Here is a 9368-nt window from a genome sequence, read left to right as displayed (position 1 = left end):
TTATTCTCTGAATTTTTGTACCTGCCACCCCCCCCCCCCCCCAATTTATATGTTTAAATTTTATCTTCAGTGTGATGGTATTTAGGAGGCGAGGAGGATCTTTTTTTCAATTTAATCCTCATCTGAGGATACATTCAGAGAGAGCAAGGGAGAGAGGGAGGGAGGGAGGGAGGGAGGGAGAGAGAGAGAGACATCAATCAGTTGCCTTCTGTATGTGCCCCAATAAGAGATTGAACTCACAACCTGGGCATGTGCCCTGACCGGGAATTAAATCTGTGACCCTTCATTCAGTCCTTGGGCCGGTGCTCTAACCACTGAGAAAAAATGGCCAGGGCTATTTTAATACTTTTTAAAGGCACTTTTTCCTGCCTTTTGAACAAGAGACTCTGCATTTTCATTTTGCACTGTGCCCTGGCAGGGAGTTTATATACATGTTGCAGGTATTTTGAATTTTTCCATGTTACCATCTCGAACCCCAGATGAGTCTTGGGCCTCCTCCTCACCTCCTCCTCATAAGGAGGGAATGCCTGGGCCAGAGGCCAAGCAAAGAGGCTGGGGGGCCATGTTGTCAGAGGAGCCTGAATGGGGCGAACAGCCTGCCCTCTTATTTTTATTTATCTATTTACCTTTCCTTTCCTCAAGAATCATAAAGTCCAGATAAAGGTGCTGGACCCCCTCAGCCAGATTCTCACTAAGGCTCCAGACCTGCCTGTAGCCTATACAACTCTAGGCTTCTCCTGGCTCAACAGCAGACAGTGTGGAGGCTTGTGGCCAAAGACGCACATAGGAATAGAATTTTCCCCTGTGTGTACGTGTGTGGCGTATGTGTGTCTCCCTCGGGCTTATCTTCATCGTAGGGACTTGGTCAAAGATTTGGGGTTCTTGGTTAGGGCCCCCAAACTGCCTTCTCAGTGTGAACAACCATGGAGTCAGCTCTCAGAATCCACCCCCACTCAGCTCCCTCCTGGACGTCTGTCAGCGCCAGGGCTGAGAAAGAGTGGTGAGGACGGATGAACTGGTGAGAGGCCCTGGGAGAGGCGGTGCAGGGAGGACAGACCTGCCAGGGAGGGAGCCTCCCCCAGAGGAAGGCAGTGGGTGTGGGGACGTGAGGAGCCCTTCTGCTAACAAGCGAGTGAGGACAGGCGAATCCATCACGCCAGCCTGGTGACACCTCCGCGGCTCCTCCTGTCAGCAGGGCGGGCCGCTTCTCACCGATGCTGGCCGCTGGCCGCGTCCTGAGCTGTGGGACACGTGCCAGGCCAGCCCCTTACCGCGGCTGCAAACTGCCTGCTTGCTGCTGCCTCCGGAGCACACTTGGGGCCTGAGTGTCCAAAGAATCACAGAGTAAAACAAAAACCCTTACAAATAACTGAGCTCCTCACGGAGGCAAAGGGCAGGGCTGCCGTTTTATCTTTCCATGGACCATTCTGGCTCAATGGGGAGCTGAGGAATATTATTGGGAGAAGCCGTTCATTCATTCCTTCATTCGGTGTTTATTATCAATCTATGTCGTGGAAGAAGGGGGTATTCCAGGAGATACAGCTGAGAGAAGAAAATCCAGGGCAGAAGAAAACTCACTCCCTGGGGTGAAAGCAAAGTTTAGCCAGTGTTTAGGGAAAAGAAATAGTACAAATGGTTAGAAAGGGTAGAGGGTCTGGAATTTTTTAATTCCTTGGGCAAATGGGAGTCACTAAAGGTTTTTTATTGATGACAACATTTTTGAGGTCTAACCCACATGCACTAAGCTTCATCCTTTTTAGTGTTCCGAGCTTTGCAAATGTGCGTATATAGTCATGTAAACACTATCACAATCAAGCTATAGAATATTCCCAGCAGCCCACAAAGTTCCCTTGTGTCTTTGCAGTCAACCCTGCCCCTACTTTAGCCCCTCATACTCACGCTCTGTGGTCTGTCTCTAGCTTCGCCTTTTCCAGAATGTCCTATAAACGGAATCATAGAGCAAGTAGCTTCTTGCGTCTGATTTGTTTCACTTAGAATAGCACATTTGAGATTCATCATGTTTTTGTGGTCAAGAGTCAGTGTTTTCCTCAGTAGTATTCCACTGTGTGGATACATCACAGTTTGCTCATTCAGTCCATCAGCGGAAGGATATTTGGGGTGATTCTGCATGAACCCACGAACAACATTCATGTACAGATTTTTGTGTGAACCTAAATTTTCCATTCACTTGGGCAAATATCTAAGCAAGTAAGAGTAAGATGATCAGGTCACGTGTTTATGTGTGTATCTTTCACTTAAAAAAAACACACACCGCCAAGCTGTTTTCCAAAGCAGCTGTTCTCCCCAGCAGGGCTTGGAAGTCCCAGTTATTCTGCATCCTCATCGGCACGTGGGACTCTGTGTTTTAGTTTCGTCCACTCTGGCAGGTGTGTAGTGGCATCTCATTGCGGTTTTACTCTGCAGCTCCCTAACGCCTAACGCTGTTGAGCATCTTCTCATGTGTCCATTTGCCATTCTCACATGTTGTGGGGTGAAAGATCTGCTCAAATCCACTGATGTGACGTGATCACAGCCCTACATGAGGAAGATTATTCTGGCAGCAGAGCACAGCTTTGGTTCTCAAAGTGTTGAATGAGGACCAGCAGCACCTGCATCTCCCGGGAGCTAATTAGGAACGCAGTACCCTGGCCTCACCCCAATAATAGCTCCAGGTGGCTTGTATGCATGTAAAACTTCGGGAAGCACGGTTGTGCGGAAAAAAATTGGAGGAAAGAGAAAAAAATAAGGTGGGGCTAATTTAGGAAACTGTTGCAACACGAAAAACTCGGGGAGGCTGAACAGTCTGCTGTATCTCCTGCTGACCCGACCTGGAAACCCGGCTCAGGGTTTGAATTCGTTTGTTTTCTTACCGGTGTTCCGCTGCTGGGTGAAGGCCCAGGTGGTAGCAAAGAGGGTCTTCAGAGGAAAGCATTGCTGGAACAGCGGACACATTGGTTCAGGCCTCCAGTCACGGTCCGTGGGACCCTGGTATAGGAGGCCTCTCGGGTCAATAAGGCAGAACAGGATAGGAGTGTGTTTAATCAGCTCCTCCCGCCAGCACTGACAGTGCCTCTGTGTGGGCACACAGATACGGCTCAGCTCTCCGATAAGAGTTCATGGTCTAGTTAAAGAGCCAGGCAGACACAATTACCGTTCAGCATGATAAGTCCACAGCAGAGATAGATACACTCTACAAGCCCAGAGAAGGGAGAGGCTAATTGGGGGGAAAGGATCTAGGGAAGGGGCAGAAGGATTCAGAAAAGAGTGAACAGTTGACTTGGATTTTAGAATTTATTATTAATTGTTAACATTTACAGAGCACTGGCTATGTGCCAGATCCTAGAGTTAGTACGATTATTGCGTTTAACACTCACAAGAGCCCTCTGGGCACTGATATTAGCCCCATTTTATAAAGGAACCATGGGCGTAGTGGGAACCAGCAACTTCCCCCAGGCCTCACAGCTGGATTTCCACTCTATCTGGCTCCAAAGTCTGTGTTCTTAACTGACCATGCGCTCTGAACCAGGGTTCCATGAGGATCTAGTCCTTGCTCCCGCCCCAGCTTTGCCCAGAGGAACTAAAGACGTTGAACAGGTGCTGGACAAAGCCTTCTGGCTGCCTGTGGAAGGCTTGGGCCCAGGCTGGCGCACCTGGCTTTTTTGGTTGCTGCCAAGCTGCCCCTGGTCAGACTTCCATGGCCATCCTCCACTCCGGCCGCTGCCTTTCTCTGCAGGCAGAACTGGATAGTATCAAAAGCTTGGCTCTCCTCAGATCCCACATAACTGCAGATTTCTCCTATATCTAAGGAGATAAAGCCAAAGACAGGCTTTTGCTATTTCTCAGCCTCCCCCGACAGCATAGAAGCCTGTGCATTGTAAAGATTTCCAAAAAGGAACTCTGTTCTAGTTTTTAGAAGTAAACCTGGAGATGCAGGGTGGACATGACCTTCAGCATACCTTTGTAAAGGCCTCACACCGCCGTGACCTGTTAGTTGGACCTCGTAAACTCCTTGGTGCCATGACATATATCCCTCTACGTTCCTTTCTCCGTGCCTCACACTGTGCTGGCCTAAGACAGGTGTTTGAGAAAGTTGGTTGTGCTGCCAACCTTAGGAAGTTGGAGCTTGAAGAGTCTGTGGGTCCCAGGGGTAAGGGGCACAGACTCTGGAGCCAGGCTGCTGGATTAAATCCTGTCTCTGCTAGCTGTGTGATATTAGGCAAGTTACTTAACCTCTCTGGGCCTTAGTTTTTCATCTGTAAGATGGAGAATATAGTCCTTTCCTCCTGAACTTGAATGAGTTATTACAAGTAAAGTACTTAGTAAAGTGTCTAGCCCAGTAAGTTCAATATAATAAGCGCAGTGGAAGAGAGCAGTCTTTGGAATTGGACCCGATTGAAATATCAGCTCCATTCATTTCTAGCTCTAACTGCAAGTATATTACTGAGCCTGAGTTTGCACTTCCACCTCTAAGAAATGGGTATGATAACAGCCTCATCAGAATATAAGGGAGAGGATTAAAAGCAGGAAAGGGCTGGCCCAGTCTTACCTACCCAGAATAAGATTGCTGTAATCATTTGGTTTCTTGACTCACTTGTTTATCTGATCTGAAGGTGAGAGAGACGGGGCTGCTCTCTGGTGGACCTCGTAAGGAGACTCAGTCCTTCCCAAGATAGAATCATGAAGCCACTGGAGCTCATGGGCAGCTAAATAGCTGGGGTGTCCAGAGAGCACTGAACACGTCTAGGGCAGAACCTGTAAGACCAATTCAGTAGGAGGCCTGAGGACAGAGGAGCAAAAGGCCCCTCCCCCAGAAAGTATACACCAGAAAATGTGGCGCCTGTGAGCCCCAAGGCAGGGGAGGTAGGCCCAGATTGGGGCTGGGTCTCCCCTGAGCCATGCTCATCCAGAACCCTGTGCTCCTCTGCCCTTGGCAATTTGCCAGCAGCCTGATCTCTGTGACGTGTCAGGAGCTCACTACCTGTGTTGGTGTATTTCGGGCCCTGGACAGACACGTCTGTGCCCTTCGCTACTCCTGGGACTGGAGCGCTCAGCAAACCTGACGGACAACGCACAGAAACAGAGCTTCAGCAAACCAGGGCCAAGAACAAAGACGAGGAGTGATAAGAAACATCTGTGGAAGATCAGTGGCGACACCCTGACTCTTGGAAGTAATAGCACACAGGGTGGCCAAGGACACCACCTCCTGGGTTTCTACGCAGTTGGCCTTGGTGGATGGTCTGATGAGGCCTTTTCATGCTCTTATGTATCTCCTGTGGCCACAGCAGTGGGGTCCTTTCTACCCCTCTGGGTACAGCCTTCCAGAGCCCCTGGAAGTGCATGGAGGGCGGGGTGGGACACAGAGGGTCCTGGGCTGTGGAGTCCAGGAACCTGCCCTGTGTTCTACAGGGAACAGGCAGCCTGGAGTGGACTCCACGCAGGGGAAGCAGGGGAATTTGATGGGTGTTTTAGGAACGTCTTTCACAGCTATGCGGAGGATCAGCTCCCGGAGAAGGTAAACGAAACATGGGCTATTTTCCAAGTGAAGCCTAAATCACTGGCTTTGCTTTTCTCTTACGTGTTTTTGATTTCATCTCCTTAAAGCAGTGGTTCTCAACCTTCTGGCCCTCTAAATACAGTTCCTCATGTTGTGACCCAACCATAAAATTATTCTCGTTGCTACTTCATAACTGTAATGTTGCTACTGTTATGAATCGTAATGTAAATATCTGATATGCAGGATGGCTTAGGTGACCCCTGTGAAAGGGTCGTTCGACCGCCAAAGGGGTCGTGACCCACAGGTTGAGAACCGCTGCCTTAAAGGGTTAGGAAAACTTAATAAAAGTGCTTTAGCCTTTGATGGTGCCCTCACTTGTCCTCTCCCCACTCTGTGCAGCAGGGCACAGAGAAACAAGGCAGCTTTCCCAAGCTCATGCGGTGGGTTTGGGGCACAATCGGGAAGAATGCAACAGAATCTGAATTCTCAGAATAGGCTCTAACTACATCCTGCTGCAACACTCCCACACGCCCAGGTTCCCACTTACTTCCTAAAAAGCCACTTTTTATTTAGGAAAAGAAAGATTATGCCCAAGCTTGGGAAACGGGGCTCCGAGTCCAGGTCCCCCAAGACACGGTTGCAGCCCACGGCCTTGGTTTCCTTCTGTGTCACCAGTCCCGTATCACTGAAGTGCCTCAGGGAGTTTCCTGCCAGTCCCTCGGCCGCACTATTGAATGTAAACACAGTACCCAAGTTGACCTCAGCCCAGCTCGGCTCTGAGGCCCCAAAGAACCCTCCTCAGGAAATGAGGGATAAACAAAAAATTGAATAGAAAAGTCAGTGTTGGCTGCCTTCTCTTCTAACATCTCCGATGGATCTCTTCCTTTACCGTGAAAGTGGGCCTCAGCCCCAGGAGTATGTGCTGGGAGCGGGGATGGCTGCTGCGTGATCCACCCACCTTCCTCTGTCTCCAGAGCACGCCCGACAGGAAAGGCCTGCGTGCAAAGGCTGCTCACGAGGCTGCGTTGAGAGCGAACTCTGGGTTTTGCCTAAATGCTCCTGTAATTGGAAGTAGAAAACGGTGCATCATATATCACTTGAACTAACGGATCTCAAACTCTATGCTATTCCCACAGGCAACATAAATGCTTCCCTGTCCTTTGTATAAAAGGCTTCCAAACTGAACAATGACAAACAGGTGTGTTTCTGCATAGCTTGGCTCTTTCTGGAATACTGTATAGTACTTTGCTTTAAGCCCATATCTCATGCACTACCCTGGAGTCTGCTGAGGGGAAAAACAAAAACAGGTGAATGCCCCCAGGTCACACAAATAAAGTTGGAGCTTTTAAAACAGGATGTTGGAGTCAAACTGAACTCTGGGCTAAGGGGAATGAAGCCACAATCCCGGGCTTCCAACGCAAAGTACAGCAGGCTTAGAGGAATCAGCTGCAGGCAAGTTAGGACGTTAAAAAAAAAAGAAACCAGAAATCTGTACTTTTTTTCAGCACCAACTAGCAAGATATTTTCAGTTCGGGTTGCAAAGGCGTGTTTAAACCTGTTTGCAGAGACGTCAAACATCCTCGCCAGAAGCAGAGCTGGGAGTGGGGAGAGGAGGCAGTTGCTGTATCTTCTCTTAGAGAACTGAGCCTCGTCCCCACAGGATACAACGTTCGCCTTGATCCGAGGAAGCCCCGAGCAGTGCAGCCGGTGCTGTATTTCATGGTGACACCATCTGACCCCTATTCTCAAAGTTCAACATCTTCTTGTTCTCTAAATGAAACACTAACCTGGAACAAGACCGTGCTTACACTACAAGAGGACTCCCGGCCCTCAGTGGGATGGGGTGGCAAATGGTGACCACACTGGCAAAAATCCAGGTGGGATAAACACCTCACGTGGGCCTTTCAAAGTCTGAGGTGTTCATCCATATTTACTATAAGCCTCTCCTTGTTTTGGATTTTTTTTAAAAAACTCAGAGGCCATCTTTGTATTTCCAATCAGTCACATGTTTTGTTTCACTGTGGGATGTTTTTCTATCACTAAATTAAAATGAAGATATGAAACTATCATTTTTTTCTTTTACCCAAGTCCCTTCCCCAGGCCAAATGGGGAACCCAAAACACAGTTATCACCAATTGTTGTCCCGGGGAATTCAGAGAAAGCTGAGAACGATGTCCCTTAGGATCGAGTTCTAGAATCAGCACTCAGCTGCAAGCCTGAATATTTCTTCTTTTTGCCACGAGAAAAAAAAGATAATTCACTGGAGAAATCATGTTGCCGATGGAAGTGAAACGAGAGGATAAAGTCAAATGTCTCCCATAAATCTTGCAGCTGGGGAAATGAGAACCGCTTCCCTCAGAAGGGATGTGGCTGAAGGGAATTGTGTTATCATCTCGAGCCATGTTTACAAGACTCAAGTTCAGGCTGAGCACAATTAGGACAAAACCAGCCTGCTATCCTTGTTGCCAAATATATTTGAAGAAGTCAACTAAGGCAAAACTAAAAATTTATAGCGGGCTGGAAGAGTGTTTTTTGTGCTTTTTTTTTTTTAAAGACTATGTTTTTTATTGATTTGCAAAAAGAACGGAGAGGGAAAAACATGGATTCGCTGTTTCCTGCAGGCCCACTACTGGGAGCAACCTGGGCATGTACCCTGCTGGGGAACCAAAGGGGGACCTCTTTGAATGGGATAATGCCCAACCACTGAGCCATTCCAGCCAGGGCATGGAAGAATGTTATTTAAAAAGGGTTTTTCTTAGAAGCCTATTTGCCCCAAATTTCCAATGGTTAGAAATCATTATTAAAATGTGAAATTTAAAAAGCCACACAGTTAGTTTAAACCAGGCTTGATTTCTACAATGTTTTAACTGACTTTTCTCCTACCGAGAGGCCCGGTGCACGAAATTCATGCATGGAGTGGGGGTAGTTCCCCTGGCTCAGCCTGTACCTTCTCCAATCCGGGACCCCTCAGGGGGTGTCCGACTGCTGGCAGTTGGACATCCCTCTCTCAATCTGGGACCGCTGGCTCCTAACTACTCACCTGCTTGATCCCCCTAACTGCTCTCTCCTGCCAGCCTGATTCCCCTAACTGCTCTCCCCTGCTGACCTGATTCCCCTAACCGCCTCTGCCTTGGCCCCGCCACCATGGCTTTGTCCAGAAGGATGTCCGGAAGGTCGTCCGGAAGATGTCTGGTCTAATTAGCATATTACCCTTTTATTAGTATAGATGTTTTGCTTTCCCCCCACATATCATTATATCATAAGGTTTTTTCATGTTATAATCCTTATAATTATGCTTCAATGTGTACATTAATAGTCCAACCATTGAATGCACCACAAATACATTTATTATTCTCTTTATTAAGGTTGTTTACAATTTTATTTTAAACTAGAGGCCTGGTGCACAAAAATTTGTGCCCTCGGGGGGGTCCCTCAGCCTGTCCTGTGCCCTCTCACAGTCTGGGACCCCTTGGGGGATGACCACCTGCTGGTTTAGGCCCACTCCCCGGGGGATTGGGCCTAAGCTGGCAGTCAGACATGACTCTGGCAGCCCAGGAGCCCTCAGGGGATGTCCACTTGCCAGCAGGGAGCAGGCTTAAGCTGCAGTCAGACATCCTTAGCTCTGCTGAGGAGGCAGGAGAGACTCCTACCACCACCGCTGTACTGGCAGCCTGCAGCCTGGCTTGTGGCTGAGCAAAGCTCCCCTTGTGGGAGCACACTGACCACCAGGAGGAAGCTCCTGCATTGAGCGTCTGCCCCTGGTGGTCAGTGTGTGTCATAGTGACCAGTCATTCCACTGTTCGGTTGATTTGCATATTAGCCTTTTATTATATAGGATGTGATTATGTGTAGGGGGAAAGACAAAATCAACAGG

This window comes from Myotis davidii, unplaced genomic scaffold, assembly GCF_000327345.1.
Source record: "Myotis davidii unplaced genomic scaffold, ASM32734v1 scaffold674, whole genome shotgun sequence".
In the NCBI taxonomy this organism is placed as follows: domain Eukaryota; kingdom Metazoa; phylum Chordata; class Mammalia; order Chiroptera; family Vespertilionidae; genus Myotis; species Myotis davidii.
The sequence above is the reverse complement of the archived record's forward strand: the minus strand, read 5'-3'. Positions refer to the sequence as shown.